Below are 26,870 nucleotides of genomic sequence, written 5' to 3'. Positions count from 1 at the left end.
TGTTTAATTAGCAAATAAATTTTACTTCCGGTAAGATATCTCAAATGTCTGTGTGTAGCTTTCCATTTTACAAATTTGATGTCCGTGAGATTTTTGTTACTGTAAGTGATTGAGATTATTCACAATATTTATCATATCCATTTTTTTTTCTATGTGAGAGAAGCAATGTCTTACAGTTAAATTGATACATGTATATCAAAACGGAAGACCTTTTTGTTGCTTTTGCAACAAGTGTCTAGTTATTATTATTTTTTTCCCCTTTTTGTCTTATGAATTTCTCAGAGATGTCTTGATGAATTCTTATACAATTTTCAGGAATGACTGAAAATATAAACATCTAGCAGTTTTTAGTAAAAGATTTTCTAAATTCACTTCCGTTCGTCCGTTTCCTGTCCCGCGAGAAAAAGCTTGTCACATCGAGATGTCAGAAACGATAAAGACTTGAACATCCAAACTTTGAGGGATGATAGACCTATAGTTGTAGATGTGTTTAAACATTTTTGTTTTGTTCGGCGTAACTTCCGGTCGTCACCAGAAGCACTTCAATTTTTTTTGTTTTTACGTATTTAATTTATTTTCCGTAAAATAAAGATATGAGTATAGATCCTTACATATGTCATCTATGCGATGTTAAATCAACAAAAAAATTCCACTTCCGGTGAGACATCTCAATCATCTCAGGTAGCTTTTTTAAAACATATTTTGTACCCGCGAGATCTGAGAAACTATAATTGATCAAGACACGAAACTTTCATGGATGATAGACATTTGATTGAAGATGTGTTTAACCGGTTTCATTTTGTCTTCCGTCACTTCCGATCCACACAGGAAGAGTTCAAACAAATCGAGCTGTTTATCAGTTTAACTATTTGTCTTTGATATCTGTAGTGTGCTCGATGAACAATAAAATGCAAAGGGCAAGTATACAAAAAATAACTAATAAAATTTACATTAAGCACTTCCGTTTGTCCGTTTCCTGTCCCGAGACAAAAAACTTTATTTCGATGAGATCTCAAACATGGGGACAACTTGAACAATAAAACTTTGTGGGATGATAGACCTATGTATGTACATGTGTTTACACTATTCTGTTTTGTTCGGTGTAACTTCCTGTCTTCACCGGAAGCTCTTCAAAAATAACTCTTTTTACGCATTAAATTCTTTTGCCATAGAATAGATATATAAGTAGAAATCTATACATACGTTATCAATGCAATGTTATATCAACAAAAAAATTCTACTTCCGGTGAGATATCTCAAACATCTCAGGTAGCTTTTTTGAAACACATTTTGTACAAACGAGTTCTCAGAAACTATAAGTGATCAAAGCGCAAAACGTTCATGGATGATAGACATTTTATTGAAAATATGTTTAATCGGTTTTATTCTGTCTTCCGTCACTTCCGGTCCACACAAGAGGAGTTCAAACAAATCGAACTTTTTATCAGTTTAACTGGGTTTTTTATATTTGTAGTGAGATCAATGAACAATAATGTACTAAAGACAAGTATACAAGAAATATTTAATACAATTTACATTGAACACTTCCGTTTGTCCGTTTCCTGTCCCGAGACAAAAAACCTTATTTCGACGAGATCTCATAAACGATGTCGACTTGAACAATCAAACTTTGTGGGATGATAGACCTATATATGTACATTTTTTTAAACTATTTTATTTTGTTTGGCGTAACTTCCGGTTGTCACCGGAGGCACTACAAATAATATGTTTTTTTTCTTTATTTATTTCTTTTACATCGATTGAATATATCAGTATACAATCTTACATGTGTCATCTTTATAATGATAAATTTTCAAATAACTGTTCCTGCCGGTGAGATATCTCAAATATCTCTATGTAGCTTTCCCTTTTACAAATTTGATGCCAGCAAGATTGTTGTCACTGTAAGTAAATGAGACACAAAGCTTTCATGGATGATAGACATTTGATTGATGATTCGTTTAGTGGGTTTTATTTTGTCAACTGCCACTTCCGGTTTTCACCGGAAGGATTCAATTAAATCATATTTTTAACAACCAAACTTTGTAACCTGTTTTGTTTAGTTCGGCATTACTTCTGGTCGTCACAGAGAGTACTTCAAAAACTTATTTCTTTTTCAATCTCGTTGTTTTACATGGAAGTAACGTCTGGATATATCATTTACAATACTTATCATATTAACTATTTTCTCTATGTAAGAGAAGCAATGTCTACGGTTAAATTGATTGATGTATATCAAAACGGAAGACCTTTTTGTTGCTTTTGCAACAAGAGTCTAGTTATTAGGGTCTTCCGTTTCCAACGGAAGACCCTCTTGTTTTTCTTCGGTTTCTTTTTATTATTATTTTATTTTTTATTTTTTTTCTGACTCCTACTCGGCTTTATATCTCAAAAAGTTTCCGTCCGATTTCCATGAAATTCTCAGAGCTTTTGTAAAGTTATCATGCCTCAACGATGTTAAAGTTTCAGCATTTACGTCTCTTCCGTTCAAGTTTGACGGCCATTTTTAATGTTTAAAAAAGTGATTTTGTCCGGAGGATTTCTCCAAAAACTTTAAAGATATCGCTTCGAAATGTTAACTGATGATAGATGTATCAATTCTATGATGTACTGGGGGGTTTAAAATTTTATTCACCGATTTTGCTCAAAACCGGAAGTAGTTCCAATTTTTGTAAATTTTCATTTTTTTGATCAAAATAAGACAATACCACAGTCTTATAGAACTTGCCATGGTGAATTTAAATTTGAAATTCGTTTGAAAATCGGACGATGCATTACAGAGATATCGGGGTTTAAAAATTGATTTTTTCGGAAATTTTAATTCCGCGTCCTTGGTTTAAAAAATAGTGTAATGTTCAAAGTAAAATTAACTCGTACCAAAAATAATTGTTAGGTCGTACTTGAATTCATTCGGTATTTTTTTTTGTTAAGTCGTTCTTGAAATCAGAAAGGTTTTTGTTAATTCGTACTTAAAATTATTCGGATTTTGTTAAGTCGTACCAGGAATAATTCGATTTTTTTCATCTTCTTATCTAAATTACTCTTGTTATTGGTTTAAGATCTCTGCTTCTTACAGAAACTTCCAGCTTTACTTCCGACATTAACGGAAGACCCACTCGTTGCTTTGCAACGAGCTTTGCTCTAGTTATTATTATTATTCTTTTTTTTTTCTTTTTTTGTCCACAAGATTTCTCAGAGATGGCTGGATGGATTTTCTTGAAATTTTAAAGACTGACAGAAAATGATAATATCTCACAGGATGAATGACCATCTTTAAGTCCTCCTTAAAGATAGCTTAAAGGTCTTTAAAGGTAGCTTAAAGACGATCTTTAAGCCACCTTTAAGCTATAAGTATTGCTTAAAGGTGGCTTAAAGAAAGCGTAAAGATGGCTTAAAGGCAGCTTAAAGACTATCTTTAAGCCACCTTTAAGCCACCTTTAAGGACAACTTATAGGTCCTTAATGTCCAAACTTCTTTAAGCCACCTTTAAGCTACCTTTAAGCCACCTTTAAGCCACCTTTAAGCCATTAAAAAAATTTAATTCAATATTGTGCTTAATTTCCAACAAAATGTATTAACTTTATGAAAGAAAAGGTATTAAAACGGTTTTTGTTCTAGAAAGAAAAATGAAAAAAAAAAACACAAAAAAAAACCGGCCACGGCGAGAATTGAACCCGGGACCCTTAGTTAACTAGCATCTCCACACATCCTCTGCGCCACGGCAACTTACATATAAATGAGCGTTTTTATATCCTATATATCAGTGGATATTGAATCACTGTATTGAATGTGTTTACTTTAAAAAGATTTTGACAAACCATTCAGTTTGTAACAATCAATTATATCTAATTTATAAATTACATGCATGCATGTATTTAGAATGAAATACGGAACTTGGTCTTCAGTGAACAAAAATATATTATACCTAAATGGAAACCGTTAGGTTCACTATAGTAGGCTTTCTTAGTTAATAAATTTAAACCAAGTAGATATACGTTCATCTAATTTATAACTATAAAAATGTAAGAAAGAAAATGAAATCATTTCTTTTATTAAATGCATTGATACTATTAGGGTATTTGTTCAATTTCCCGCAATTTCCCGGTTTTCATGATCGCGGCGCCGTTCCAATATGTTAAAATATTTACATGTAATTGTATGTACATGTACATGATTTTTAAACTATCAATTCTATAACAAACAAAATTACCAATCACCGGTGACGTATTTACTGCATGTGACAATTGCAAATGACTTGTACATACAATTGAATGATGTGCCAGGCCGGGTATATTTGACATATTTACCCTTATACATATATTTAAATAATCAACCCCTATTTATGATCACCGGTACATTAATTAATTAGCCTCAAGATTTTACTCTTACATACATGTATCGTTAATTTGTAGACGTAACATCTTTGAAACCCAGAGCTAGGAAATAATACTTTGAAAATGAATTACAAATGTAAATTAACTTTTATTCACTAGACTTATCGTATACTCGTACATACTAAGATTCAACGCCTTTAGAAACCCTGACGTGCACCTGGGCACACGACACACCTGTTGTGTATATCTTTTATATTCTGTGTTAGTTCCAGGGGTTTTCTTAAGTTGGAAAAACAATAGACTTTAATTAGATATACACAAACATGCACCTGGGCACACGACACAACTGCTGTGTATATCTTGTATATTCTGTGTTAGTTCCAGGGGTTTTCTTAAGTTGGACAAACAATAGACTCTAATTAGATATACACAAACGAACAAAACTTTGTCTAGACAAACAAAGCAGTAATATCTTGCCCGATATAACAAAGGCAGTTGAGAGTCTTTTCATCTTTAACATGTATCTAGCAGATCTAGAGTTAGAAATAATGAAAATTGAAAAAAAAAATACAAACCTTAAACCGATTAACAAATTAAATCATGCATTTTTGGTTCATTATCTTTATTTTGTTTAATAACCGGATGAACTGACAGAGAGAGAGAGAGAGAGAGAGAGAGAGAGAGAGAGATTGAGATTTTTTTCACCGATTAATTTATAATAGGAAACAAACATACTTTAATTAGTTTTATGCACATATTAAGATACAGAGACTGCGCTCATACCTACAATAATTTTGAAACCCCCAAAAATTATAAAGAATTTTATAACGGCAATCTGTGTCCATCAGAGCGGTGCTGATGATAGCGATCTGTGTTTAATGGAGCGACGGTTAAAACCGCCTGGAACACCCCCCCCCCCTTCCTTGGAAATTATATTATCACTCGGATGACCCCCTTCCATCTCTATAAAAGAGCTTTTGCATTTAATATATGTTTTTATTGTTCAGCTTGATCAATATTGACTTAAAGGCCACTTAAAGACAGTGTAAAGGCAGTGTAAAGAGAGCGTAAATGCCACTTAAAGATGCTTAAAGGTGGCTTAAAGGTGGCTTAAAGGTAGCTTAAAGAAGTTTGGACATTAAGGACCTATAAGCACTTGCTTAAAGGTGACTTAAAGGCGGCTTAAAGGTTGTATAGCCTTTAAGCTCCTTTAAGTCACCTTTAAGCCACCTTTAAGGACTTGCTTAAAGATGGTTTTTCGCCCTGTGTCTCCAGGCGTTTTTTTCATTTTTATAAAATTCACTTCCTGTCGTCCGTTTCCTGTCCCGCGACAAAAAGCTATGGACAATGAGATCTCAGAAACCATTAAGACTTGAACATCCAAACTTTGAGGGATGATAGACCTATAGTTGTAGATGTGTTTAAACTATTTTGTTTTGTTCGTCGTAACTTCCGGTTGTCACCGGAAGCTCTTCAAAAATTATGCTTTTACGCATTTAATATATTTCTCAGAGAATTGAAATATAAGTATAAATGTTTACATAGTGCATCTTTCCGATGTTAACTTAACATAAAAATTTTACTTCCGGTGAGATATCTCAAATATCTCATGTAGCCTTTTTTAAAACAAATGTTTGAACCCCGAGATCTCAAAAACTGTAAGTGATCAAGACACGAAACTTACAGGGATGATAGACATTTGATAGAAGATGTGTTTAACCGTTTTTATTTTGTCGACCGTCACTTCCGGTCCACACAGGAAGAGTTTAAACAAATCAAGTTTTTTAAAAGTTTAACCAGATTTCTCAGAGATCGCTGGATGGATTTTCTTGAAATTTTTAGGACTGATAAAGAATGATAATATCTCCAGGCGTTTTTTTTTTTCATTTTTTCAAAATTCACTTCCTGCCGTCCGTTTCCTGCCCCGCGACAAAAAGCTATGGGCAATGAGATCTCAGAAACGATAAGGACTTGAACCTCCAAACTTTGAGGGATGATAGATCTATAGTTGTAGATGTGTTTAAACTATTTTGTTTTGTTCGTCGTAACTTCCGGTCGTCACCGGAAGCACTTACAAAAATTATGTTTTAACACATTTTATTTCTTTAACACAAAATTGAAATATAAGTATAAGCGCTTTCATATGTCATCTATCTGATGATTAATTAACAAAAAAAGATTACTTCCGGTGAGATATCTCAAATATCTCAGGTACTCTTTTTAAAACAAATATTATTACAGCGAGATCTCAGAAACTGTAAGTGACCAAGACACAAAACTTACATGGCTAATAGACATTTGATAGAAGATGTGTTTAACAGCTCTCATTTTGTCAACCGTCACTTCCGGTCCACACCGGAAGAGTTCAAACAAATAAATTTGTTTAAGAGTTTAACTGTTTTTGTTTGACAATATAAGATATGTTGATAGCCAATAAAGTCCTGTTGTGTAATGGTTAAGAAATACTTACTTTCATTTCCATTTAACACTTCCGTTTGTCCGTTTCCTTTCCCGAGACAAAAAACCTTGTTTCCTAGAGATTTTAAAAACGGTGACGACTTGAACAATCAAACTTTGTGGGATGATAGACCTATGTATGTACATGTGTATACACTATTTTGTTTTGATCGGCGTAATTTCCGGTCGTCACCGGAAGCACTTCAGAAATTTGTTTTTTTTTCATATTTTATTCATTTTACATAAAATGAAAATATCAGTATACATATAATGTTAAATTAGCAAATAAAGTTTACTTCCGGTGAGATATCTCAAATGTCTCTATGTAGCTTTCCTTTTTACAAATTTGATATCCGCGAGATTTTTGTCACTGTAAGCAAATTAGACACGAAACTTTCATGATTGATAGAAATTTGATTGGGGATGTGTTTAACGGGTTTAATTTTGTCAACTGTCACTTCCGGTTTTTACTGGATGGGTTCAAACAAATCATGTTTTTAACAAGTTTAACTGACTTTCTTGGGTGTTTCATCTAGCTTGACAAACAGTGATGTACGCTGAGCAAATGTATAGGAAATACCAGCTTTTGTATTTATTAATCACTTCCGTTTGTTCGTTTCCGGTCCCGAGACAAAAATATTGTTTCAAAGAGATCTTAGATTTGGCAGAGACGTGAACGACCAAACTTTGAGGAAAGATTAACTTATGATTGTACAAATGGTTAACATTTTTGTTTAGTTCGGCGTTACTTCCGGCCCTCACAGAAAGTACTTCAGAAATTGATTTCTTTTTCATTCTCGTTGTTTAACATGTAAGTAACGTCGGTAAAATCATTCACAATAATTATCATATCCACCTTTTTTCTCTGTTAGAGAAGCAATGTCTTACAGTTAAATTGATACATGTATATCAAAACGGAAGACCTTTTTGTTGCTTTTGCAACAAGAGTCTAGTATTATATGTATTATTGAAGCAAAGCATAGAAAAAAAGTCAAACACATATTTTTGTTATATCAACTAGATTTTGACCCGTATTATTCCCGCAAACAAAAGCTACCAAGTCTATATAAGTATAAACAATGTTTTGACACAGTATTTCATAAAAATAGTCAACTGCTACCCAGTTTATATGGGTATAAATTAGTAGCCATTGACTTCATTCTATAATTAAATGTTATGTTAAATAGTAAAAACAGTCATTCCTTCTTGAATTTTACAATGACGTTAAATTTTTCAAAATTCAAATATAACGTTTACCGCAACGGTTTGTAACATAAGCCCTATTGTGACATATCCAATATTTTTCAGCCACTCAAATAGCGCATTAAAACAAGAATTAAGTTCTTAACGTATACATTACCAAAAAAACCCAGACCTTTGTTAATTGACTCTATTTACACATACTATTCTGGCGTTCTACTTCGTGCACATTTAATATTGTAATGAATTCATTTCGGAACCATCTTTGTAGAAATGAATCACTAAGCACGGGATATTCTCAATATGATATTTTCAAGTACGCAATTCCGTATTTAGATAGTGTAAAGTACATACTGAAAACGAAACTAGTAACTTTAACCTTTGATAATATTTTTGATTTAAGTTTAAATGTTTGTGTTAGTTAGTGTTTAAACGAATTTACAAATCACGATAAACAAAAAAATATTTGCGTTTTTTTTCTGCAATTTTAAAAAAAAGTTTAAGTGCTGACTTTTTACATTATGCTGTATGCTCGGAACTAACTCAATTTACTTTTTATTAGTTTTTGCTTTCAAACATTATGTCTGATAAAAGCGTAAAAATTATATGCGTAACTGAAGTAAAACTCAATTTTCACACTGCAGCAAAATAAATTTTAATATTTTTTTTAATATTCGTTTGATTACAATGCAAATGTTCTATGGGGGGGGGGGGGGGGGGGGCATTCTATTGATTTCTATTTCAATGTGCGTTTTATAACGCTAGGATACGCGTGGCTTTATAAGTGCTTTCTAACAGGGAGGATGGTAATTCACAGGGTTAATCCATACACTTACGTAATTACAGCATTATACTTAGGCCGTTTAAGTACATCTCCTTAGTATCACAATGTACCAAGGTAGGAAGTGATTTTTATGAAAGCGGAAACTGTTTTGAATTTACACGTTCTTTTCTTTAAAAGTCTCGTCATATGTTTTTAGAATGTATGTTAAAATGCGCTAAAAAAATCTTTTGGCTTATATGTTTATTTAATAAATATGAAATTAAATAAAAAGTTTGAAAAATACAATCTTTTCACATTTAATATTGTTTTCCATCAAAACAAAATTAATGAGAAAAATGTGTTCATGTTGTGAATTTCATGCCTTGCTGAATGTTCCGTAACAACTGAATATGTCTTAATATTTACCTAATACAAAACATTTCATTGTACAAAAGAAACGAATTATTTGCAAAGGACATATTAGTTTTCAAATGATTTGTGTATCTCTTCATCGGTGTCGTTATTAACCTATGGACCGTATTGGAGAATTATAGTCAATCATTATACGTTCTGACCATTGTTTGATCTTGATTTTGTAGTCATAACAAACATTATTTTCAAAATCAATTCATAAGAAGCCTCATCAATTACAGTTTTCCTATTAAATATGATAATTTCAAGCAGTAAACCATATACCATGACTTTGTCAATGCAACTCATGGTGTTATATATATGGTTGTTAAGTAATTTGTATTTTGAAGATGTTTGCTATAATTAAAAAATTGCAGTTTTGCTTTAAACTACATTTGCTTTAATCAAACAGAAAAATACCCCCTTCTTGTAAGGAACAACGTTTTAATAAAAAAAAATTTAAAACAGCAAACCATGTAGATATCTTATGACCGTACTTCACAAGTCCTCTTGGTCAAGATCACAACAGTTTGTTTACTAGTGCACCTTTCACCTTACAGTGTTGTGTCTTCTTTTATGATTATTAGGCATTTGTTGATTTGTTTTCCTGTTTATATACGGAATAATCAGGAATGAGTCAATTTCTTTATAACGAGGACACTTAAATACCTGTGCTTATATTATAGTATTATCGTAGAACGTACCTAATTACGTCAATAAACAAATTCGTGATTATAATTTTGTTTTCATAAGATATAAGTATAACAAAAAAAAAGATTACAAACTTTTATTAATTGTTTAAAGAAACATTTACATCATAAAGTAATTAAATGAGTGTAACCGTAATTGGCTGATTCGTACGGCGATGTACGTAAACACAATTCGGAAAATTATAATTACTTTACAAGTAATAGCTTTCAAAAACGCTTGCCTGACTAAACAAATGTATTCAATAGAAGCAAAAAGCTTGCCTGGCTAAACAAGTGTATTCAATGGAAGCATGCTTGTTTCAATTAGGCTATCTAATAAGAATCAAATTTTAATTTTTCGCTCCTGATCATAAATTCTAGTGCAGGAACATGTATATCACTTGAAATTAATTTTTTTCATAAATGTTCAACCATAGGACAAAGGTAAGGATATTCAAGTACGTATTGTTTACGAAAGTGTGTTGGGGCAGCTTCATCCAAAACTTCTTGACAAGCAACTTATAAAATGGCGAATTCTCAAAATCAATAAGAAAAAACTTTAATTCAATTAGATTTCTTATTTTCAGTTTCATTTAATGTGTTTTACGGTGCGACCGTTGGGGGGAGCGCATCATGTGATCAAACAATGAATTATGATAAATCAATAAAAATAAAATTAACAATGTTAATAAATTTGATTGCAAAATAAAATAAACATACCTATTTTTCATTAAATTTACATTATTCATAGTTTATAAGATTTGTTATTTATTTATTTATAAGTAAAACAATAGTTTAATCTCAGAAACAATGTTCTTGAATAATAAAGATTTTAATATAAGTGTACATGTACATTGTACTCCATCTCCTTTTTTAAAGTGATTGTAACGTACGTCAGTTCATCCCCTTTTTGCAGTAGACATTTTTTCTTAAACTTACATACAAAAATTGACTTATCATAGAGCCCCCCCCCCCCCTCAGCTATGTTAAGGAAGGTCTAAGAATTCTACCACGTGTGATTTAGAAAAATTTGCATAAGCCCCGCCCCTTATTCATGAGATTTTACGAGATATGGGTATTTCGGTAATTAACAAACATCTACAAAAATGAATATGATTAATTATTGGGTTTGAATGGTTCAAGAAAGGTGTACTGAAATAAAATCATAAACTATTCTTTATATCTCGCGAAATCTTGAAATTCCTAAGTCGTCTGATGACGTGTCGAGGCTGACTACGTCACATCGGCGCTTGCAGCTGTGATCAGAATAAACATGTTGACTTCAGTGATATATCTCGGAATTTAACTCGTTTACAACCAGCGTGGACAGAAATCGGCATAGGATTCAACTGAACAAGGTAGGATTTATCTGTACTTCCCCTAGATATTGTTTTATAATTATTTAATATTGTTGGATGGAACGGAAACGAAGTGAAATTCCTCGGCTTCGATTTTGTTTACTTGTTTACATTTGTTTTTCATGTAATATTGTGTTCAAACATCAGTTTGGTGACTCAGTCAGGCAAAGTAACTGTTCTGCGTTTCGCTAGTTTTGATCATAAAGAGCGTTGAGGCTCATTGTAGCTTTTTACTGGTCTCATATCGCGATAATATTAGATCGCATGTCCTCCATGTTCAAAGTACACAATAAAAAGGCCATGGCCAAACACTGTATGTGCTAGCACTACAAAGATTACTGTGAGATTCTGGAATGATTATAGACTAGATTGTAAAGTTGTTTAAGTAAATCGAAATGTATTTTTTTATTCAGCCTTCTTTTATGAAGATCTAATTAATTTTATTTAAGACAAAATTAAAGTGTGTTCAAACTGAATTTCCACACATTTAAAAAAATAAACATTTGATTATGCCTGTTGTAATATCACTGAAATTGAAACCGCCATTAATATGTCCAATAATAGAGTAATGTTTCATTTTCATGTTATCTTTAACACAATAGCTTGCTAATTATGACACATTATTCTTTTTCAGGGTTACTTAGGCAGTAGATGGTCCACTGAAAACACTTAATTCTTGGGATGTTGATAAAAAGTAGGTACTACAAATGTATATAAATATTTCTTTTACTCACTAACTTCAACTTCATGCTTAGTTTGTTGTTTTTTAATATCATATTGATAATGATACTAATGTAACCTATTATAATAATTTGCACTGATATCTATTGAAATGAAATTTGAAATTGATATATATTCATCATTTCAGGTATTGGTTTTCTTATCAACTGGACTACCTCCTAATATCAAAAAGACAGAAGAGAAGAACATGTAGTGTGCAAGAAGAATTGTCAATTTCCATAAATTACACATAATGACAGAAAAATACTAAAAATCAGAAAACACTAATCTTGTTGAACAGTTTGTCACAGAAAAGCAATCTCTATAGTATTTGTAAAGTTGATTATCAAAATAAATTCTTGATAATATTGATATATTGTTTCTTCTTGCTTTCTTTAATTAGTACTAAAATATCAATTATGATTAAAAGTAAACCTGATAATACATTAAAAGAATTTATTCACCAGCATAGTAACATAAATTATTATGAAACATAAATGTGTAAATATTTACAAACTCAACACTTACACCCCCCCCCCCCCAATAAAGGCAACTGATGAAGTTATTTTTTTCCAATTTCAACAATTTTATAATGATGATTGGTGTGAACAGAAACAACATTTTAACATTATTTTAGTGAAATTCACAGCGTTTAATTATTTTAAGAATGAAAATTAAAATCATGATCTTAGTCAGTGTTGCGTTTGAATTTCACGCAAATGACGCTGAAAGTAAAGTGGGTCAGATAAAAAGCAGTAGTGCAAGGGCATACACTTGATCAAATATATTGAAAATTTCCAAGTCTTACCATTGTATCCCTATTATATCAAAAAGTGCTGGGAGCTGTATGAAGTCGCTACGCATTTCATATAAATAAGCGTTAATTGCGGGAAATCCCAGTAAATTGCTGTTCATACACTGTTTACATTGAATTTAATAATTGTTCTTACTTGAATATTTTAAACTCCCAGCACTTTTCGAAATTTCGAAGGTTCATTTTACAAAATAGAAACAGAAATAACTATATTTGTTTATGTTATGCCCTTGCACTTTGCATTTTTTCGTATTATTCCTGGTTCATCTATTTTTAGCAGTATCACGTGACAGGGTATTCCCAAGAGACTCAAAAATTGCTCATCCGATAACAAATTATTTAATTTTTATAATCGATAAAATATCACTTTGTTGAACAAATGTTTTGAGTAGAATACTAAGATTGTTCAAAGGCTAACATTTTATGTGATAAATATCGCTATTTTTGTATGGACGCCCTTAACATAGCTGAGCGCCCATGTTAATTTGTTTTTTCAATTAACACATAGAAAACCGACTTATCATGGAGTTACCCCCTCCAGTTTTAAAAGAAATTAATTTTGTTACGCTTAATTTACGCTTTAAAGAATTTCGCTTATCATATTATTATAAAAAAGGAGTTGCCCCCCCCCCCCTCTCACTTTTGGGATTGAGAGCATGTAATAAATGGAAGTGAAAATAAAGGAACCATTGAAATGCTAAAGAGCTGAAGGATTAGAATTTTCATGATTTTGAGAATTATCCTTTTTTTTTTTGCTTGTAAAGTTTTTTTCGATGATGCTGCTATCCACCAAACCAGCCCCCCCCCCCTTTAAAAAAACGATGCTACATGTACGTTCATGGAAATTAACGTTACCGTAATTATAGTGAATAAAATAAATGTTAGCATTCATTCAAATGAGTGCAAGTTACAACTGTTTCCTATATCTGAAGAAATGTCCTCATTCTTTAGCTTTGCATGATTTTGAGAGGATATTCAGCAGATTTACAATAACTTTAGTTAGAGTAATTTCCATTTATTGTGACGTCAAAGTTCACATTGCCTAAGTGTCGTCTGACTCTTTAAAACTCCCCTGAGAAATAAAAGTACGCAAAGTATACTGTTTTATTTACTTTAAAAGCATGATGTTCTTGAAATTTCACATCTTGTATGCTTCTCAAAAGTTTTACTTTGATTCTCGCGAGAACGTGAAGTTAGAAACCATAGGTACTATGAATTGTGGGCCAAAATTTACTGACGCCGACAAAATCTATCGGATCAATGTGTAAACATTTGTGACGTCACTCGATTATTTTTGATTGAGTGTACTGGGGTGAACTTTAGAGGTAACAATGACTGTATCATTGTATGTCGTATACATCGTTATTGTTTTTATTGTCTTGCTCGTTCTCGTGAGAGTGTGAAGTGATAAAAATTGCAATGATTACAGGGAACTACTGGGACGATTAAAACAATGAATTACTGGTCAGATTTACAAAAAAATCCGTTGAATGAGTGTGCAACTAGTCCGAATTTTCTATTCACACACGCCTTGCCGGTAGAACTCGCTTCGCTCCGGTGCTACACGCCGGCGAGCTGCACTATTACATGCTCCGAAAAAAGTGGAGGAGGGCATATCCATGATATGAAGGAATTAAATGAGTGGTGAAAAGTACACAAATACAACGCCCGTTTCTTATCTATAATTTTGTCTATTCATATTTGTGGCAAATCGTTCGTTGGTTGAATTCTTCAGTTTTTAAACGACTGAAGTCTTAAAATGAGTCAATAAATATTATATGTGTAGTAATTTATCGCTGTATTAGTCATAAAAAAACCATAAAAAATACGGACCTGATCAAGAATGTGTACTTTGAGTTCTACGGATTCAATTTTTATTAAAATGATGTTGTATAAGTTACATACATGTAAGTTTCCTCCAACGTTTGCGCTCAAGTACTTTTATGATTTATCTGTGAATAGCATAGATAGACCGATCCTTTCATTTTGGAGTTCCGAATGAAAATGAAAAAAAAAATACGGACTGAAATAGAAGTGAACAGTGAACGTTTTGTGCACGCAAAGTGAGCGCACGGTGTGCGCTTTGTGAACGGTGAGCGCGAACGGAGCGGAGTGGAGAACGCAAGTAAACGCACTTTGAACGCACGGTGAGCGCACTGTGGGCGCACGATGATCGCACGACAAAATGGGAAAATAGAACGTTTCAGGGACTGTATAACACAGTTAAACATGATTTTTTTAATCATTTGTTAATCAAGTATCAATTATAAAGAAATCATTTGTATGTCTGCTAGTGATCAAATATCTGTTTTAATGTCAAGATTTTTCTGATCGAGTTGGTAGGTCATACTGAACAATCATTACCCACTAATTATTTGTACAGCATTTTATCAAGGCTTGTTTTTGATCTGTTTTTTTAAATTTTAAATCCTTTCATGATTTTATATTTCAAATCTTTAAGTTATTGTATACATCGTCCAATTGTTATTTAAACCAAATAGTATAATACAGTATCAAAACACAATACACTGAATAATAAGACTAAATAAAAATTATCAATGTATTCAACATGTGCTTTAGAAATGAAACACGTGACTTTTTGTTTTTAACTTCCTTGAATACTTAATTGTTCTTTATTTTGACAAAACGTAAGTATTTTCTTTACTACTCCTGTATTTTTCAAAAAGATCGTTTCAATAAAAACCTTCTTTTTTGATAAAGAGGTGACAAGAATGAACTCCCAAATGGCCACTTATTGCACAAATAAACAAAAAAATTGACACTTTCCTTACCGTTCGGTCCTTCAATATTCAAATTTTGAGTTCTTGTTTTGAGTTCCTTCTATGGTTATTTGCTCGGCCAATTGATCAACACTGGAGAGGTTTTCGTGGAATAGATGCAAATCTCTCTCCAATGTTAAATGGTTTTTACTTCCCACAAACGTTTCAAGTCTTTAGCTCCCTCCTTGAGTTGAAGAACATTGCGTTGAGTATTTATAGATACTATTAATACTTCCGGGATTTTTACATGTGATAGCAACTTATCAAGCACATGAAGGATTGAGAAAGATTCCTTTCATTTTTCGAGACAGGAAAAATGAACTTAATTGATGTACTTCATCTCTGCGATATTTATTGCATATTTATTTAACTTGTCTGCCTTATTTACCATCCTTCTTAGCTAACAATCAATCTACATGTTGCTGGGGTGATTTGTTTTCGTAGGCATTTGTAAACATAAAGTTTACGCTTGATTGAATCAATTTTCAGTACTTTCATGTTTATTTCAGTAAAAAACAATACTAGAGATGAAAACCATTTTAATTGTAGATTAAGTATAAGTTTTTCTTTTTAAGGAAATCATACATTTTGAAAATGGCAACGAGTATCTGGCCATCTAAATAGACTAGACCATCCAAATTCAATTGACATCATCTAGAATAATAGAATGATTATTTAATTGTCAATGCTTTACTTCCGCTTACAATTTTTCATTCCTTTGAATATTTATACATGTAATTACCGCTCAATTTTCAATCGATTTTCCTGCCGTTGCTATTAGATTTAAACAACTGTGTATATAGATTCAAACAAGCAACTCAATTCAGTTTACACAAGTCTTGTTATAAATATATACGCATTTTTGTCAGTATTAGATAATTTGATTATAGTTCACCCATACTTTTTAGGCTGTGATTCAAGACTACCGATATTGTTTTTTATTCCCGTTGTATTGCGAAACTTAATGAGTTACATTTTTTCTGTCAAAATATTCCATTTCTTTTTTATTAAATTCTGATCTATATAAATATTTACCCATTGTTCCCTGCATCAAAACAGTTCTCACCATAACGTAATCAGCGACCTGTTGACTTTTAGCGTGGTTAATGTTTGTTAAACAATTTCCGGCTGAGCATGCACTTGTCTCGTGTCGGACTTTCCAGGTTAATAGGATGTTTGAAAATTTATCAATAACGATGATTTTATTGAAATAGTATTCCCATTGTATGTACTCCGTCATAGAATAATTGTTTTCTAAAAAAAAATGAGAATGGCAATTGGTACAGTGTACCGTAATCACAATCGACGAGGTCTAGTATATTTCAGAAGAATTGATCATTTTGCAACAATAGACGATGGAGATCTACTACTAAAATTAATTTGCAACAATGTCCTCCAAACCGGATGTGCCTAATCCGTAAAACTTTTTCAGAACCAACCTCCGCCGGAATAGACAAGTTTTACCGTATTATCTTTTCACTAACAACTCTCAGAGTAACTAGATATAGTTATCTATTGTATGGTTACATATTACATACTCGACACCGCTTCATCCTGGTTTTGGCATATATATATATATATATATATATATATATATATATATATATATATATATATATATATATATATATATATATATATATAATGCGCCATCAATTTTACAGAAAAAAAATTCTTGAAGTGAAGTGGAAGATGAGGTCCTAAAGTATCCTTCACGGGACTTCAACGTTGCGACGAGTTTCGAGCGGATAGCTGATTCTTCATCATCATCCCTGTTTTCTGGAAATTCTATGTACGACCTGCTTTCAATAAGATCAATAAAATAAAATGGAAGATTCGCCATAGCCAGTTTTTCTAAGGCAACTAGAATAAGAACATTTTCGCCATTTCGTGAATAAATGGCCTCCATGCATGCCATATTTAGCTCAAACATGCACCAATAGGAATCCAAGAAGTGTGACGTCATGATAGCCACAGTTCGTCTGCTGTTGTGAATGGCGTTAGTGATGTTATCAGCAATACCTGTCCCAGGAATAAAGTCACGATTGTGTATACAGAGTTTCAGATTATGATTATCCTCCATCCGCTTCACGAGTTCAATTACAAAACGTCTGTCTTTCTCGGCATATGACACAAAGGCATCAAAATGAAACGAACTGTCGGTCATGCCATCGACATTTTCAACATTATCTCGATATTTCTCTCTTGCTACGTAGTACATATACCTTAGTTTCCACCGGTATCTATAAAGAATGCGACCAAAGGTTGTTGTCAAGGTGATAAATATCAATGACGTCATTATCACTGTAGTAACTATGTATGAGGCGCAATGTTTCTCCATAACTTGAAGCAAGTTGTCAATATCTGAAAAATTAGCTTTAAAAGAATTTCTAAAGGTACAAAGATAATCATCAAGGTTCAAGAACTTCACATTTTTAGATTTAGCCATCCATCTTAAGAATTCCAATTGCTCGCAAATATATGTTAACCTATTACCTGTAATATTAACGAGTATTTTTTTGTTCCGTGACAAGGAATCGATTGCATTTTGTGTTTTTTCATCCAAGAACAATAACTGGTTATTTGAGAGGTCAAGTCGCTTAAGACGTTTCACGTTTCCCAGAGGCACAGAAAACTCGCTCAGAGAGCTATCACTGATGTCAATAGTTTCAAGTTCATTGAGATTACGAAAGATGGCTGGAGGCAGTCGAACAATTCGATTGCTTCTTAAGTTCAAAGTTGTCAAATTGACAAGATTTCGAAATATGTTCCCATTGTAGTCATCTTCTAAAACTTTTCCTAAAGCATTTTTGGATAGATCAAGGTAAGACACATTGTTCATACCGTCAACGAATTGGTCAGAGATAAAATTGCAGAAATTGTTTGATTAATCTACATATCGGACACTGTTTGCTCCCAAAATTGGGCCATTTAATCCATAGATAATGTTGTTTTGAAAATTCAGATGAGTAATCTTCGGTGGGCCTAATGATGTAAAGGAAAATTTTTCAAGAGTCATTTTATACATGTTATCGTGAAAATAAAAGACTTCCAAATTAGGCGGAAGATAAAGACTGAGAGTAGACGAGACTTGACTATATCCCGTAGTCTTTGAGTCTTTGACCGGGTAGTTTGATCTCACAGAAGTACTTGTCTGCTGCGTACGTGAATCATTGCACACATTTAACAAATCACTATATTTAAGTTGGTGAAAATAAGATTGAAAACTAATATTCAGACTTATCATGCTATGCAAACTACCAAATTCTGCAATATAAAACCCATAACTCAGTACATTGTTAGCTAAATTAAGATGTTTTAAGGATTTCGGCAATGTTGATAAAACTCCGAATTCCAAGCTGTTTATACGGTTTGATGCTAAATTAAGCTGCTCAAGTTGAGTGCTTTTTAAATCCGAAACGTGGTATTTCCAAATTATGAAACTCACTCCATATGTGCACTGAGCATTTTCCAAATTCAAAACACGAATTGACGTGGACAAACTTAGGTCATGCGATATGTTAACCAATACTTCAAGGGTCAATTCTTGATTATTAGAAACATCCAGATGGGTAAGACTTTTTGAATTTAAAAAGAAACCTAGTTCGATGGACTTTAGTCCATTGGCGGAGAGACTGATATTGTGTATGGCCTTGTAGTTTGATAACGACGTTTCTTTTATAGTTTCTATAACGTTCCTTGATATATCAAGGTAACGAATATTCCGAGGAAGAGAAAGCGGGAATTCTGAAATGTTGTTACGTGTGAGAATAATTCCGGTAACCTCATCGTTGAATAATGGCGCAGATTGTAGATTCAGGTTTGAACAGTCTGCAAAGAGAATTCCAGAGTCTTCACGTTTATAGCAAGTGCAGTTGTGGTTTGATGAACACTTGAAAGTTTCTTTTTCTGTAGGCATTAGGGCAACCATTGGTAGTGTCCAAAGCACTGGATGTAGGAGAAACACCATTTTCTGAAAGTAAAAAGAAAAAAATACCTCTGGTATTTAAAGGTCACACTTTTTTAAAAATCGAAAAATGACTATTAAGGCGTGTAGTATTATTTTTGTGCAATTTATAAATTAATATGCATCTGTTATTTTATTGTAGGTATTTCATTTTTAAATAAATTTTCTTAAGGGAGTCAAATTTATTTTCAAATACGTAAAACATTTATTTAAAACGCTATACATTATTAGACATTTGCTGCATAATTTTGAAAAAGAAATGTACTCCAAACGCCGGTTGTCACGCCAAAGTCCGTTTGTCTGAGCCAAAATCTCATGATATGCTGCCAATACCGACTCCAAAATCCACTGCTAACTTAATAAGATCATTTGTGACGTCAGGCCATGACCGTACATAAATTTCATTTGACTTGATTAGCTTAAAACATGCACTTTTCATATCCTATAAACACTTTTACACTGGGTCGCATGCTGACTGACGTATTTTATACTTATTGTTAGAGCATAATCAATCACCTATTTATCTACGGATTTTTCCGTTTTCCCGATTAAGACATAGAGTACGCAGCGGTTTTGCCCGTTCATCAGATGATGCGCTCTCCCCCATGACATCAGAACCTACCTTTAGCCTTTTTAGAGGTGCGTGTTTTTTCTGCTACAGTGTTGTATTTTTATTTTTTATTTAGACTTTTGATTTTGAATACTAATCACTACTAGCATGTGTCATTTATATAGGAAATGTTAATTTTTTTTACAAACACCAACAGAACTTTACCTGTGCCTTAATGGAAGCAAAGACAAAACTCTAATTTTAGTATATTGCATAATATATATTATTTATCCACAGCAATATGTGCTTGTTTCATTCATATTTACATTCCACATATATTTTGCAAGTAAAGCTATTGCAGATATAGAACCATAACACAGATAGGGTACTAATAGGTTAAATCACGAGTTTTAATTGTGACGTCACAAACGTTTAACGCTGATAAATACAACGTCACAAGCGAGAATCAAAGATCACGCTTGTGGCTGTTACTGTGGCTCTTCCATTAATTGGAACTTACCCATAGGATAATACAGTAATTTTGAGGTATAATCCGCATTTGCGTACAAGACAAGAAGGTAAAAAAAAATGTAAATATAAGCATTAAATCCTTATTTTTTGAAATATATAGTCTCATAACTGCAACGGTGTGTGCAAACAAATTTTCATAACGCGCTAATGTACTTTCGGATTTCTTCCGACATCTAAATAGCGCCGGGACATCAGATTTTTATTCTGCTTAATTGATAATGATGAAAAGTTGCGCGTTACAGAAAGCAACACACATTTGCCCATCGATTGATTCCACCTTTGTCCCCATTGCTGTACCTTTCACTTGTAAATAATGATTTTTTTCGAATGCAAAGGTGTTGTTTTGAAGTATTATATGTAATCCTTCGAGTATAAATTCTTTTGTACAGCGATCTTGTAGGATTTCAGGATGTTTGTTGATCCAATAGCTCACAGCTTTTATTCCAAGCTCTGTTGGTATATTAGAATTTAAACTGAGCACGTCAAATGACACAAGTTTTGCGGTATGTTGAACACTTTCAGGCAATTGGTTTATAAAATTTACATCATCCTTAATAAAACTGGGAACTTTTTCACAGTAGGGTTTTAGTAAAATATCAATCAAATGACTTAATCTTTGGGTGGATGAACTAGGTCCTCCTACAATAGGTCTAAAAGAGAGGTCTTCTGGATTTAGGCAGCAAATATATTCTCCAGTCTGGGTTTTTACAGCATTTGTTCCAATATTGAACGTTTTTCGTGTGTTCTAATTTAATATATATATATATATATATATATATATATATATATATATATATATATATATATATATATATATATATATATATATATATATATATATAATAAAAGAAAAAAAGCAACACTAACTGCAAAACTATGTTAGTGTTGCTTTTTTTCTTTTATTATATTTTTACCGGACACTGAGAAAATACTTTTGTGATTTGGATATATATATATATATATATATATATATATATATATATATATATATATATATATATATATATATATATATATATATATATATATATATATATATATATATATACAGCAATGTTAAAAAGTTCACCTGGCTATAAACTTGGCTGGTACGTGACCAAATCTTCTGAGAAGCCCGTCTGGCTTTACACGATTTGATCACGCAACGAACCGAGTAAATATCCATATAACATAATTATTTTTTTTTGCTGAAAATACCTTTTCCTAAATAAATTGTTTCTAGCCTATATCATTTTTATTGAGAGGGGGGAGGTCTTCAACTGGAATTTTGACTTCTACAATGAAAACGTTAGTAAAGCTTTGTTAACATGACAAAGAATGGTGAGCTATATGTCTATAATATAATGACCGACACTCAAATATTGGTTGTCTATTACAAATGCTTTACTAAAGCTTTGTAATTAAATGTATTAAAAACGGAAAAATAATTTTGGATTAAAATCGTGACCATGCCACTTCTAATGAATATATTTTAGCGATTGAAAGTAATTTAGAAGAATTTCTTAGGTCAATCTTTTTTACTATACATACAGCCTCCATGTTCAATGAATATAGATGCAATATATTTCTGTGTCCACAGTAAGCCACGCCTTTCCCTGACATGTAAGCAGTTATGGAACACTTTAACAGGTCCGTACTGTGGTCACCATCTACAGTGAGGCTAGTACCAAACTCCTTGTTGTTGTATCTCTGACTCACTGTCACCGTATAATTGAGAAAAAAGGTTTTCTAAAAAAAAACACTGATAAAACTTTATAATCTTCTTTAAAAAAAATGTGAATTGTTTGGTTAAGCATTTGCAATAGTGCGTTTGAAATGAAGAAATTTTATTTGTTAAAAATCATTTTTAGGCGGAAGCGCCTATTGCAATTGCTTTCATGACCTTCTACGTCAAAGGTCAAATTCCTGCCCAATTTCGTGGTAAATCTATCGGATGTTATTTTAACTAAGGGCACACAACTCTCTACCCCCCCCCCCCCCCCAACTGTTCGACCCCCGTTTAACGATCGTTTTTTATAATAGAACTTTGGTATGTCTCTAAATTTTTACTTCAACGTTTTTAATTATCTATTGAAAATGCCTTCAGCAAAGATAGCAAGTGGTAGATCTATGAGTTTACGTTTTTGATAGTACAGGAACAAACGATAACATTAATACGGGGATAAGCACGGAGTCTGATGCCTGTAGATGAAATTGCGAGGGAAAAAATAGTTTAATTTGAAATTGCGTGTTTATGAGTACAGAAGAAAAAATTGAGAGGGAAACAGGTAATGAATTCTTTTTTAAAAAACAACGGTGTGTATAAATCTATTTAAAAAAAAATTATTAGAATGATACCATGCCTATAAATTATTTGTAAACATACCAACGTTTCGCGCAGTAATATCAGACAATACTGCATATGCAATGTAAAATTTTTGTCAACAAACCCACGTTAAGAACAACTGGTGGCTGTCCATCTTCGACATAGTAAGGTAAGTTAGGTAACTAATTAATGTTTCATTTCTCATTGTATAAACGTTTGCCTCATTTTAGATTTTCGTGTTACAATTATGGTGATAACGTTTTCTTGATCGAGAAGCTGGTACATTCTTAATCCGAAATTCCTCTGACTCTAATCTCCGCTTGTATATTGTGACGTGCTGGGGAGACATGTCACAATATAAAAGCGGGGGTTAGAATCAGAGAAATCTCGGATAAGTACATACATTTTATTAAAGAATTTATATTGTTTGTGTTAGGCATTCATCGATAATTCTGAAATGTCAGTCTATAGTTATGAAAACTGTACAAGGCGAGGCGTATAGGATTTCTTTGAAGATTAAAATTTAGTACAATGGAATCGCATATATCGGAAGATAACGCTTCCTTTTTTTAAACCTTTAATATTTTGTGACACTATTGCAGATCTATTTGTTCATATGGTGATTTTATAATACTTTACGAACTGCACTGTATGATATTGGGTTCATTCATTTTGCTTACAAAAAATTACAATATTCAGCTTGGTTTTAAAATGACTCATGAATATGAATAATGCAAATGGATTTACTCTAAATATATCTCAAATATAGCTTTTAAGAATCATACAAAATGCAATTGATTGGTTGATAAAATAAATATTCCAGATAGGCTATTACAAAGATATTTAATTGAACATTTGAAAAAAATAAACTAGTTTTATCCTTTTACCTACTGTATTTACCTGTATTTCAGAATTACGTTATCATTACTCTATAATGAAAGCGACTAAAATTTCCGATGGAAATTTATCTACATCATAATTTATATGATAATTTTGATGACTGCATCTTTTTTTTTCTTAATTTTAAAATTTTCAAATCATGAATACTTGGACTATATACCGGTATATCTTTGATCTACCATGTTCATGGTTAATTGCAATTCCAAAAATACTTAATTATATACCTGACAATGATTATAGATAATAACCTAACATATATCTATTTGTTCTATATGTATATGTTCTTTCAGAGGAATGTGAAGAAACTGATTAACATTAACTGACAAGAGGAGACAATGAGAGCCCAACATCATTCTTCATCTCTGGTGAAGGGGAGAGTTGCTAAATTTGGGCGCACAGCAACCTTCAAGCAAAACAAAGAAAAAGACGGATGCTATAAATGCGGTGTTGGCTTCCCAGTTCAGCACTTTTAAAGAAGGACAAACATTGCACGTTTGCAACCTCTAAATAGAAGCAGGGCATCTAAAATATGCTGGAATCCTCATCTTAATGGCCTTAACATCATTTTCAAGGTTAGTAAATACAACTAAATTTAATTACGATATTCCCCGGTTTCCCTGGTTTTCTTGTTTAAGTATAAACTAATTATACCTATGCTCGGAAGGAGAGGGGGTATATTGTTTTACCCTTGTGTGTCTGTTTGTCTGTAACACAAATTTTGTCAAAGATATCTCAGCAACAATCGCAGATGCTTGAAATTTTATAACTCAGTCTTTGTTAAGGCATGCCATAAGATGGGATTCATTTTTCAAAATATTTGATGTCAACTTCCCGTTACATGTAATGTTAACTATGCTTTTTGTATACACATCAGTGCAGGGGTATCACTAGTGAGCATTGACTCACAGATATCTTGTTGTCATATCTTTAATAATACAGTAAATATTCTTGTTCTAAATGCAATTATAAACTAAAGAATTTTGGAGAAAAAAAATTAAACTTTCATTTACAGTTCAATCACAATATTTTCCATTACTTGTATGTGATATATCGAAATAACCTTACAAATATTGATAATTCATATTGTGTGATCTTATATATCTCATCCTTTATTTGCAAAATACATGTATACTTTTGAAAATAAATTATTTAAGGTAAAACACACATAAATTCAAAATATTTTATAGATTAATTTTATTTTTAAATCCATGTTTTCTTTATTGGAGGTCAAGTTTATTGTAATGAAATATTGCTTGATAATATATCTATTATTATCATTATTCATTTTCATCAACACATCTTTCACTAGTGAATTGAAATTGTTGTTACAACAAATGGCACACTCCAGGATCACACGCTTTCCAAAAACACAATTACCGCATGCAGCTATAAAGAGATTCTTTGGAACTCTATGTTCTGTAAGGGGGGGATTTCTATTGAAGATTCCATTAGTATTAAAATGAAAACTTAAAAGTTCAAAAGTCTTCAGTACTAGAGACCTGTGATTTGACAGTACAACATGGAGCAATTGTAAAGGACACATAATTTGTACATTATTGAATATCAATGTATAGTTATCTATAAATTACTTGGCTTTTACATTGTATTGTAATTCTCAACATTTGCATATATGTTTGATCTTTGTAAAAAATGTTTGGTGTACAATACAGTAAGTAAATACATTTTTTCTTAGTTTGAAACATTTGTCAACAAAATGTATGAACTGCAATCTGAGAATCATTTAGAGGTCTACAATTCTCCACATATAAAATGACTTTGAAATCACCCTGTTACTGTTAAACTTGAGAATAAATTAAGAAAACTTCAAAATCTCTTTATTGATCACCTTTTTTACTACACATTGTCCAGATCTATTTTGTATTATTCTATAAAGCTGGTTTCTCAATGGCTATTGCTTCTCAGGTAAGCAAAGTGACACACAGATTACTTGATTGTGTAAAATACTGTAATCAAGTTATGGACAAATGTAACTTCTGTATTTTGGTGAAATATTATTGTAAAAGAATAAAATACTGCAGTTTTAGAAGTTCAGTTTACTAAATTTTAATACTATAATATTCTTTCATCATTTTGATGTGAAAATGACTATTTTTAATAAATCGGCTTAATAAATGAAAATGGATTCCTGTAATTTCAGCTTGCATTTAAGTATCAACTGTTATACGAATGTACTTCACAAAATAAATGTTTTGATGTTTAAATTGCTTTTCTCATCTAATCTTTATTTAAGGCATGATCCAGACTAATCAGGTGCAGTAACTGAGTATTTCCACATTTACTACATGTATATACTTTAATTGACATATTAGAATAGTGTTTTCTGTTATCAAACTAATTCTTAAAAGAAAATAGTTATAACACTATGACATTGACAACTTGCAATCATGCTTCCGCCTATCAGTACTTTCAGTACTTTGATTCTTATTGATACCATAATTTTAAATTAATCATTTTTTACCGTATGGATAAGTTTCTTTGTATTGCTATGTAATACAATATTTTGACAAATATACGAGGGTCAATAAAAAATAAATACCAAGTATGTGGCTCTCTATCAAATATTTTTCATGAAAGTCATATCTAACAGATTTATCTGTTTAACAACACGTATTTATTGATATGATATTTATATTTATTTATTTATATGATATAGTTTTAGTCAATTTGATGAAACGGAATTTTTGTTACCCCTTTTTAAAAACATGTTTTGTCACCACGGCGCATGATAACGTTCAAAACATGACGTCAAGATACCCGTGTGTATCTTACTTTACAGTAAGGATAACCCTGAACATCTGTTGACGTTGCTTATTTTTTTTACCAAATATTTACAGATATTCTACTCTTTTTGGACTGTTTGATATTCAAAATACAATGACTACTTCCTCTCAAAATGTATTTCCGTTAAACACAAACTTGCGAATAATTGTTAACTTTTTTATGCACTATTGAGCATTTTCACAGTTGGATCGGCTTTTTCCCAAGTTAAATCTATTATGTTTATACTTTTCGTTGCGCCGTGGCATCCGGCGACGTCAATGTTTTTAGTCAACTCTAAAGAGGACTATCT

At 32.0% G+C, this 26,870-nt stretch overlaps 1 protein-coding gene, 1 long non-coding RNA gene and 1 pseudogene across 2 annotated transcripts in view; 1 reads left to right on the top strand and 2 right to left on the bottom strand.

The window, feature by feature from the left end:
- LOC105344788 (fer-related kinase 1) overlaps nucleotides 1–15,666 on the bottom strand; it is a 65,999-nt gene extending 50,333 nt beyond the window's left edge. The window contains exon 1 of the mRNA XM_066076668.1: nucleotides 15,539–15,666. The gene's annotated coding sequence lies outside the window, so the exon portion shown is untranslated. The remainder of the gene's footprint in view (nucleotides 1–15,538) is intronic.
- LOC109618451 (uncharacterized) lies at nucleotides 10,837–12,393 on the top strand. The gene is made up of 3 exons (XR_010711223.1): nucleotides 10,837–11,212; nucleotides 11,847–11,906; nucleotides 12,081–12,393. It is a non-coding gene; the product is annotated as an uncharacterized lncRNA (long non-coding RNA).
- Nucleotides 15,667–16,166: 500 nt separating the features above from the next.
- On the bottom strand, nucleotides 16,167–19,495 carry LOC136276219 (toll-like receptor 4; annotated as a pseudogene).
- Nucleotides 19,496–26,870: the final 7,375 nt, after the last annotated feature.

This window comes from Magallana gigas, chromosome 1 (genome assembly GCF_963853765.1).
Source record: "Magallana gigas chromosome 1, xbMagGiga1.1, whole genome shotgun sequence".
NCBI classification, from domain to species: domain Eukaryota; kingdom Metazoa; phylum Mollusca; class Bivalvia; order Ostreida; family Ostreidae; genus Magallana; species Magallana gigas.
This window is presented reverse-complemented; position numbering and strand designations above follow the sequence as displayed.